This window comes from Pinus tabuliformis, chromosome 2_2 (genome assembly GCF_031772625.1).
Source record: "Pinus tabuliformis cultivar Carrire ecotype Pingquan chromosome 2_2, CPIR1, whole genome shotgun sequence".
NCBI classification, from domain to species: domain Eukaryota; kingdom Viridiplantae; phylum Streptophyta; class Pinopsida; order Pinales; family Pinaceae; genus Pinus; species Pinus tabuliformis.
This window is the reverse complement of record NC_142300.1, coordinates 421,208,526-421,218,872: the sequence shown is the minus strand read 5'-3', so window position 1 is coordinate 421,218,872 and position 10,347 is coordinate 421,208,526. Positions and strand designations below refer to the sequence as shown.

The following is a 10,347-nucleotide window of genomic DNA, read 5'->3' as shown; positions in this document are numbered from 1 at the left end:
TTGAGTTCCTGCACCAGATCTGAAGGGCTCACCCATTGCATGCTGGTTCTGCTTGAAGGCTGAGAAATAAGAATCTGAAAGGGGTCAGATATAGGCCTGGATCCCATGTCAAAATGATTACAGATCTCTGGATCTGGCCAGAGCATGGCTTGCCCTGCCTGCTGGGTGAACAGATCTGACCCATCGCTGTCAGATCTGAGGCTGCGAATGCCTTTCTGAGAGTGGTTGTTCGCCCCAGAACCAAGTGGAGACCATGCGAGTGATGAGGTCCACTGCACTGGTTCATGGCAAGAGCCCTCAGTTGTTTGACAGACCGAGACCCTAATGGCAGGAGCAAATATTCCGTGAAGGCGTGGGGAACTCGGGCTGTGCTTGCTGCAGCCGTCCTGAGGTCTGGGCAGCTTAGCGTGAAGGATGGATGTAATAGCCCGCGCTGCCGTAGGTGGAGATCGAAGCCCCCGATTGAGTTTAGGCTGAGCAGGATCTTCCTCGTCAACGGCAGAGGACCGAAGCATAACGGAGGCCGAGGGCGCTGAGACGGCGGCGGCTGAAGAATGCAACTTCAAGAGCAGTGTTCTCTGTATTGATCTCGCATTATCGTTTGCTGCAGGGCTGAGCATGGGCCAGGCGGCGTCCGGATCAGGGGAGGCGGCCACGACTTGGCTAGGGTTCATCGTCGGCCCGTAGAAAAAAAAAAATCGGCACAACTAAAATATTAAAGAAAGTTCGACAAGCCTGCTTATATTAATACATTACATATTGACCTTTTTCTGTCCAATGGACAAGCGAGTGGGTTGCCCATTCAGTTCTTGACATATCAGTTTATTTATGGTGGAGGTAGATTAATTGACTATGGAATAAGTTGTAATTTTTGGGAGACTCTATGATGAGAAAATAAGAGGTAACCATTTGGATTTTTTGGTACAACAGTTGGGATATAATAAGGTTAGATAGGTAAATAATTTCATAATAGAGATATAATATGGTTACATAGGTAAACATGATCGATCTATATTTTCATAATAAAAGACAGAAGGACAATGTATATACACTAATACAAAGGATATGTAAGTTTTGGTATTATTAGTTTCAAGTTATAAATGATCGTAATCAAAAGAGTTGATCCATGATTTTGTCTCTACTTTTTAGATAAATGAAAATAAACCATTTTTTAAAAGTAGATTAATTGATTTTATTTCATCTTTAATATGTTAATACGGGTTCTCGTGTGTTTGTTGGATGTGTTTAATCCGAAGTAGCACAAGATGGAAGTGACATCCTCATATTTATTTATTTTGGAAATAATTAAGAATTTTTTTGTTTTTGGAATATTTAAAAATTCGATAAATAAGATAGAAGAGTCATTTTTATATTTCTTGGAACTTATGTAATGCATTTATTTCTTTCTATTTTTGTTGTGCCACTACTTTTAAGGTATCTAACTCCATTGGCCAGAGATGTTTATAACAATGTTGCTCTAGGACTTCTTGGTGCTCTAAAGAGTCTCCATGTACCTTTCAAAGCTTCAACCACTAGCAACATTCCATAATTATTATCATCATCTACTACTTTAATTCAAGAAATTTTCTTTCTCCCTTTAATGTTGTTTTTGTATATCACGTTAAAATATTTAACATAAATTTTTTATAAATCAAGATCATTTTACCATATAAATTAAAATATTGATTCAGTAACATATTTAAATCTAATTAATAAGCACAAAAAATTTAATACTTACGATATAACAAGATTCTTAACCATGAATATCACCCCATTTTACCATGAATATTATTAACTTCTAAATAGGTTTTGTTACAATACAATCCACAGTGCCATGATTTATTTATAGCACTTTCTAGAACGAGAAAGGCGTCACCCTAAAGGACTTAGCAATAGGAACCCATAACTTATTCAAAACCAAAATATTTTATAAATATTTTAATTTTATAATATTTTTTAAATTAAATTTAAAAGCAAAATGGTAGAGGAGAAATATTATAATGGTATAAATGTTTATAAACTTTAACATGTGGACTAGGTCAAAATAAAATTAAAATAAAAAAATTAATAAGGACAATTATTAATAAAACATTTTGACAAGTACATAAAATAAAAATAAAATATAATATAATAAAATATAAAATTAATAATTATAATTAATAATAAAACTAGCTGAGATCTATTTTAAGTTAGGATCCACTATTAGCACCCAAAGGGATTACATATCTTGAGATGAAAACTTCTTTTAAAGTGACAAGAGATTTGATCCTCTTCAATGGTAGACAAATCCAAAGTTAAGATGAATATAAACTAGTATTATTGAATTTGATTTGAACAATAAGCCAATAATTGATTTCTCTTCTACACTATTTCTAAATCTAATGAATTATATTAAATTCCTAATATTAATTATTATAATTATAACATTTTATTTTTATAATATATTTATATATTCTAACCTAAAATCTAATTATTATAATGATATATTAATTAATATTAATATTAAATTTTTGCTATATATTCAATAATTATTAATGTGTTTGAAATATGCTTATCAATTTATATTAACTACAGTTATTATTATTATTATTGAATTTGAATGATTGATTATTGAAAACTACAACCAATAATTGATTTAGCTCTATTTATCAATTTCCAAAATATTTGCGAAACTATACTGAAATTAAGTTCAACTAAATAATAACTAATATTTTAATTAAATTCAACTAACTGTCAATTTTTATGAAAAGAATAAATTCAGTTAAATAGATGATGTTATTTCTGCAGAGAACTTGTAGTGCGCATTTAGTTTGAAACCCCACGACCCACTTGATATTGGGATTGCTTGAATACTTTTTACTATTTAATATCAGAGTCGGTAGATGGCAGCCTTGAAAAATAGCTTATCATGGGTTATAAATATGCCATTGATAGGCTGAGTGCTGCAGCGTAGTGCACATTTACTTACATAGCTGAAGGAATTGGTGGAGAGTGCCATGACGAGACTTGAGTTATTGGCCATCTCCATCTTGTTAGTCTGCACAGCAGGGATTACGTGTACTGCTCAGCAAACGGAATTGATGGACCGTTATTACCAAACGCTATGCCCCAGCGACGAGGATATTATCGGAGACCAAGTCGACAAACTCTATCGTAAGCATGGCAACACTGCTGTTTCCTGGCTCAGAACAATATTCCACGATTGCATGGTGGAGGTAGGAACAGTATTGTTTAAACTTTTCTACCAAGGTTTCATTTCAGTTGGTTATATAAGCATGCTACCTCTACGGATTTCATAAATCAGGATCCTCTGCGCCATTTATCTGCGACAATTGAGGTGTTGTTGATGTTTTAAAGTCCTGCGATGCCTCCATTTTGTTAGAAACCACACGAGATATGGTGTCGGAGAAAGAATCTGAAAGAAACTTTGGCATGCGCAATTTTAAGTACCTGAGCACCATCAAGAATGCTGTAGAGGAAGAATGTCCTGGAGTGGTCTCCTGCGCTGACATTATTGCTCTCGCTGCGAGGGAAGGAACCGTCATGGTGAGAAGCTGAATTTTGTCAGAGATATCAATTAGTAGATGGGAGGTTTCAATTAGTAGATGATTATTTTTATCATTATTGGGAATATTGTTTTCTAATTGGACAAGATTGTTTCTCATATCTCATATTTGTTTTCCTTGCAAATCTGGGAAATATATCTATGTAAAATTACTTTTTTATTTTTATTGTAGATTCTGGAAATATTGTTTTCTGATTTCAGAATTATCTTTAAAATATATAAAAATATTGTTTTCTTAAAACAGATTTGTTAGCCATCATGTCTACCCGACTCTGGAAATATTTGTGAATCTCAAAATTTCCCAAAACCTACTCTCAAATTAAATTCAGTTAAATTAGTTGCCGCTGTTAAGCTAAAACCCAACTTTGATTTTTTTAATTGACTGGGAATGCACATTAATCGTATAATTTTACGTTATGATTTGACGATACAGTTGGGAGGACCACGCATCGCTGTGAAAACGGGTAGGAGAGATAGTCTACAAAGCAGCACAGCAGTGACTGATAAATACATGCCGCTGCATAACGAGACCATCGACACGGTCTTGGGTCGCTTCGAATCCATAGGAATCGATGCAGAAGGGACTATAGCAATTTTAGGTTTGATATATTTTTATATTATTTGAGTATAGAGTTTTTAGAATTTTAATTTAATTATTAATAATGATAATTATTAGATATATGTAGAAATTGTTAAAATTATAGAAAGTTAAATTTAAGATGATCTATAATTTAGATAGATGTTTTTGGGATTAATCATATAATCAGTATTGTGTTGATTTTTAGAATTAATTAATGTGGTCCATCTTCATGACAAGGTGACTAATCAATAGATCTTAAGGAATAAATAGTATGGATGCATCATTGTCCATAATTAGCTTTTTAAAATTAGCCGGTAAATTAGTTAATAAGGTAAGTAGAATATTATTAATTAATAAGACAAGTACAATATTATTAATTATTATAGGTGGGGAGTTGTTTATTAAAATAATAAAATATATTTAGTTAAAACTAGCGGTTACAAAAAATAAAAAAATTATTAAAAATGAATGTAAAATAATTAAAATATTATATGTTTATTTAAAAACTAGGGGTTAAGTATAATGTTAATTTTAGTAATTAAAAAATAATATATATTTATTTAAAAACAAGCTTTTATAAAACTCTTAATTAATATTTTGATGAATAAGGCCCATCAAAACTTATAATGTTTTAATAAAAATCGATAAAATATATACCTATGGTTGAAGTTATAGAGTATGTATGGATGAATAAGAGGTTACTAATTGGAAATAAAAAGTTATATACATATATCACCTATATTAAGGGATCTAATAATAATATATCTAATAATAATATTGCGCATAATAAAAGTTAGAAAAAGCTCCAATTTTTATAAATTGCAAAGCATATATAAATAAATGATTAAAATTTATGTCATTTTTATTTTTTTAATTATATTGATTATTAAAAAACAAGTTATGTGAATAAGTGTCCATGCAAAATCATAATTTAACTAAAATATTATTTAAGAAAGTTTTGCAATTAGATACTTAGTATCTATTTTAAATGTGTCTAATGGTAATGTGTTGTTTGTTTTGTCTTTTAATTTTAATATAATGTTCAAATAAGATTTAATTAAGCTTGAAAATATGTCTAATGTCTGAAATTTTGTTCTTATCCTAGTTTTTAAGATATCAAGTAAATTTTTCCATTTAAGAAACAAGAAATACAAAACCATTATATTGCCCTATAATAATGTAACACAACCTATTGACAAATAAAATCTCTAAAATAAAATGGGAATGACTAGTACTTATGTATTAATTTTTTTATAGTTATTAATAATATTAATTTAAGGGCTATCAAAATTAAAATTTTGTTCATATTAACCAAAATAAAATTAAAAATTAAATAACTATATAAAACATTTAAATAATATGGGCTTATGAAGAATTTGCAAGTGAAAAAATCAAATCTCTAAATTCATGTTAGATAAATATTTAAGATAGATATATATTGCACTTACCAAAAATAAAATATATAAAATATATAGGAAAATTGATTTTCTACCATATTTTACCAGATAGCTAGGCACAGTATATATTTCTAGTAATAACTACTAGCAATTGTCCCAAAAGGTACAAAGAGAGGCCGATAGGATTATTAAATTGGAATTGTTGAATTTTTTTAGAAGAGATATTGGTTCAATCAGCCTGGTCGCCTACACTGCCACAACTCTTCCCGGTAAACCCTGACAGCGATTCTGCTTTTGTGAAAAAATAAAATTTGCACCAGTAAACATCACACATATACCTATACAGCTGGATTGTTGATTGATATCTTTGGACGTTGAATAATTTAAGGTAAATCTATTCGCTATTACGCTTTTGTGAAAAAATGAAAATTTGCACCAGTAAGCATCACAAATATATACATTTGGATTGTTGATTCATACCTTTGGACATGCTCGATTAATGAATAATTTATGGTATAATCTATTACGTAAACAAAGGACCAAAGGGGGAAGGGGTGGGGTTTGTGTACTGGATCAAGCCTCTGAGATTCATAGGAGAAACGAAGGAAGAATCCCCATCCAAAACCTCCTCTGCAATCATCCACTGTACCCTCTCAGTTGGATGAAATTTGTCCCAGTAAACATATTCCTTGGGATCCTTGCAGATTGAGCACCCTGGATCCAACCAACAGCCTACATGGCCATTGTATGGACCATCTCCACAGAAAATCTGTTGACCCACCCCGTACCTCCTAGTCTTCGTCATCCAAAATGAGGTCTAGTCTGCAGCACCCTAGGCCGATGGCCTAGGCTGCCCTGGTTCGAGTCCTCCTGCCGAAGGAACCCTCATCGCTCTCTTTTTCACATCCCCCTCAGGTGAGAAAGGATTCATAACCCTATATAATCTTATTAATGAATATTATTATATATAATATTATATTAATATTAAGGTTTAATCCTATTCATATTACCAAAAATAATTTAAGAGAGTCATAAACTAAGCAATATGGGGATTAACAAAAAAAATTAATTAATTAATCTATAAATAAATAAAAATAATTGTTTAGGAAGAAAGCGCAGGAATCTAGCATCTGTTGATACTCCAGCCATCATCTCTATTTAAATTAACAAGTCTTTTTTTTCAATTTCTAAGGCCTCTCTAAATTTATGATAATGAAAATGGTCAATCCTCGCAATGACCTTAGCCTCTTCAATGGAGATGTGATGATTGGTTTTTTCTGCATGCTCTACCAAAGCGGAGGAGCGAGACCTTCCATGCCTGATGTCGGCAGCATGTTCACAAATCCTTTGGTTAATGGATCGACCGGTCTCACCAATATAAGGAGCTCGACAAGAACAGGGAATGATATAAACACCCTTTTAATCCTTGGGGTTAATCGGGTCCTTAACAAAATGAAGAGAACTTCATATAGTGTTAAGAGGTCTAAAAGAAGAATGAATCTTATGCTTCCTCAAGATCCTAGCGATTTTATCCGTGGTCCCTTGAATAAAGGGAAGATGAACACCGGAAGACCAATCCTTGGGGTCAATCTTACTCTTAGGACCCTTTTCAGCATTTTGAAAAGCCTTAAGACCTTGAGACCTACTATAACCATTCTTATTAAAAACTTCCAGGAGGTCAGTTTTCTCATCTTCAAGGTGATTTTCGTCATAAACTTGCAACGCCCGCCGAAGTAGCTAAGGTGTTGAGAACGCCTATCTTTTGAGCAGGAAAATGATGGGAGCTAGCATGGACTTAAATTGAATTTACTTATTTTAGAGAGATGTTACAATGTTTAACATTTTGACTTAGTCAAAATAAAATTAAAATATAAAATATAAAATTTTCCAACCCATGGTTTTTCCTTATTATATTTTTAATCTATGGTTTTTTCCCATGGTATTTTTCTCTAATGTGAGTTATTTAAAGGTTAATATTTAAACTAATCTAAATTCATTTTAACTCTACATCTACCAAATGCCAAAAAAAATCAAATCTCTTTTCACTCTTAAAAATCAATACCTCAAAAAAAAATCCCTCTTAACACATAATAAACTTACAACTAAAAATAAATCTAAACTAATTTTTAAATTTAAAATTTAAAATTTATATTTCAATTAAATTATAAAAATAAATTAATAATACATTGCATTTAAAATAAAAATAAAAATAAAAATCCTCAAAAATCTTTGCTTTTCTGAGCTTTTTTCTTTCGATCTTTAATTTTTATGATCTTTTTCGTACTTTCTTGATTTTTTTTGCATAGAATCTTTTTTGAGCTTTTGTGCTTTCTTGACTTTCCGTGCTTTTTTTATTTTCCATTGTTTTGTTTTCTGGTTCAGATCAACGATTGAAAGTGTTTCATCTGATCTAACGGATCGGAGTAGAAGTGTTGACGAAAAGTTGATACAAAGGAAAGGCCTATCGACCTAAATATGGCATGAATGGTAATAATGCGCCCATTATATGGTGCAGGAGTTCAAACCGTTGGCAGGACGCACTGTGTGAATTTAGTGAATAGGCTTTACCCAACGGTTGATCCATCTATTGATCCATACTACGCAGAATATCTCGAAAAGAGATGCCCCACGCCAACTCCAGAACCTTCTGAAGTCTTATACTCTCGGAACGACCCCGGGACCCCATGAAATTTGACAACAACTACTACAAGAACTTGATCGCCAATAAGGGATTGTTGCTCAACGATCAGCGCTTGCTTTCGGACAACCGGACTTCAGATTATGTGAACAGAATGGCCCAAGATAACGATTACTTTTTCTCCCAATTCGAGAGGGCCCTCATAATATTGTCTGAGAATAATCCCCTCACTGGAAGGCTCGGAGAAATACGAAAGGACAGTCGTCATGTCAATTAGAACTAAAATATGGGTAGGATGGTTAGTATAAATCGCCAATGTTTATACTCCTGGTTTTCCGAGCAGTTTATGTCCATTCTCATAAAAAGCGTACAAAACCTGAAAATGGCTGAAAATCTTCAGTTGATTATCACGTATATTCCTTCTTTTTTATTTGATAACTTGTCTTCTTTGGAGAAATCATTTACTTTAAGTTACTATTTTAAACAAAATCTTTTCTTATTTAGATGACAAACAAAGGTTCTAAATTTTTTATCATTTGATGATATCCAATAAAATTTTAACACCTTTTTCTTATTATGATAAAATAAATTATAAAGTCAAAGTAGCTTTAGTTAAAAACCTGAATGATAATAATTTTAATTTTATTTTAAAATTATATAAATTATGAGATGAGAAACTCTCTTTCTTAAAAATGTGAATATTAAAATTTATGAAAATAGTAATAATAATAATTTTATTTTAAAAAGTGTGAATATTAAAATTTATCCTAATAATAATAATAATTTTATTTTAAAATTATAAAAATATAAGAAAAAATATTTTATATAATAAGTTAGATATTAAAATTTAGAAAAGATACATTCCTTAGTATAATAAAATTACTAGTCTACATTCATCTTAACACTAGCTCAAATATCTCGAGGTGCAAACCTATTTTTTGAGTGCAAAAATTGAGAAAAGTTTTGCACCTCGAGAGATTTGATCCCTCTCGGCGCTTAGATCTGGTGTTAAGATGGATCTAGGTTGGTTTCAGTTGTGCGTTGTCATACAAAATTTGTTGAGCGTTTAATTATTTTGATCATTTTAAATATGCTAAATATGTCTAAGATTAATTTGCTCAATTTAATTTAAAGTTTTTTTAGTTACCTTAGTTTGTTGAGATGAGAGTAACTTGAATGATGAAAAATGATGAAATACAATCTTTTGCAAAGTGTCAATGTAACAATTTTGATAGATAGAAAATGCCAATAGTAAGAATATAGTCAATTACAAACAATCTTCATTGCAATCAATCTGAAACTATTTTTTTTTCCATTTTCTCATATCTATCATATGAAAAGAGTAGTTGGAATCATAGACCATTCAAATATTCAAATCTAGCTATTGTTGTAAACAACATACCTTGTCTTTGCTGCTTTCTAATATTAATAGTAGATTTCTCCAAAATCAATAATTGTGACTAATATTAATAATAGTTTTCTCCAAAATTAATAATTGTGAGTTATGGAGTGTTAAATCCCAAATAATTTTCGCTGGAATACAAACTAACTAACCATTTTATAAAAATCAACTCGAGATCATTAATTCTTTATTTCAAAAAAAAACATATTATAAACATAGAAAAGCGAACACATGGAGGACATGGCTTTGTTAATGCCAGATGAGCTATGCGTAGCTCTCCTTGGACCCCATAAAAAGGAAATATTATTGTTCAAAACTAGCAAATGAGAAGGTTTTGGAAATTATTATGTTCCAACAAAGAAATATCTATTTAGCAAAGTTCAGCATAGATATGCGAACATTGTATTATATAAATCTACTGATGTCGAGATATATAGAGAATTCAATGTCGAAGACCTTTCCGCATATTCAATTTGTAAAAAGTGTGGGTTTCAATTTTTAGTTGAATTATTTTTATGATAAATATAGAAAAGTGAACACATGGAGGACATGGTTTTGTAACCATGCAGATGAAATTCATTCTCAATAGAAAAACCCCTAATGATGCTAACCGCCATTGTGTTCACAATGGTCCCACTTAAGATTAGATAGATACAGTTTCTTAGGCTTTGGAAATTAATTGTTGGGTTATTTGGATTTTAGGGAAGGAAGGTGATAAATTAAACAGAGAAAAATAAAGGCTATGAGGGTTTTGAAGATTGGGTT

The 10,347-nt window shown here is 31.2% G+C and overlaps 1 pseudogene; it reads left to right on the top strand.

Annotated features, from left to right (window-relative positions):
* Nucleotides 1–3,071: 3,071 nt before the first annotated feature.
* Nucleotides 3,072–8,457, top strand: LOC149193059 (peroxidase 21-like; annotated as a pseudogene).
* Nucleotides 8,458–10,347: the final 1,890 nt, after the last annotated feature.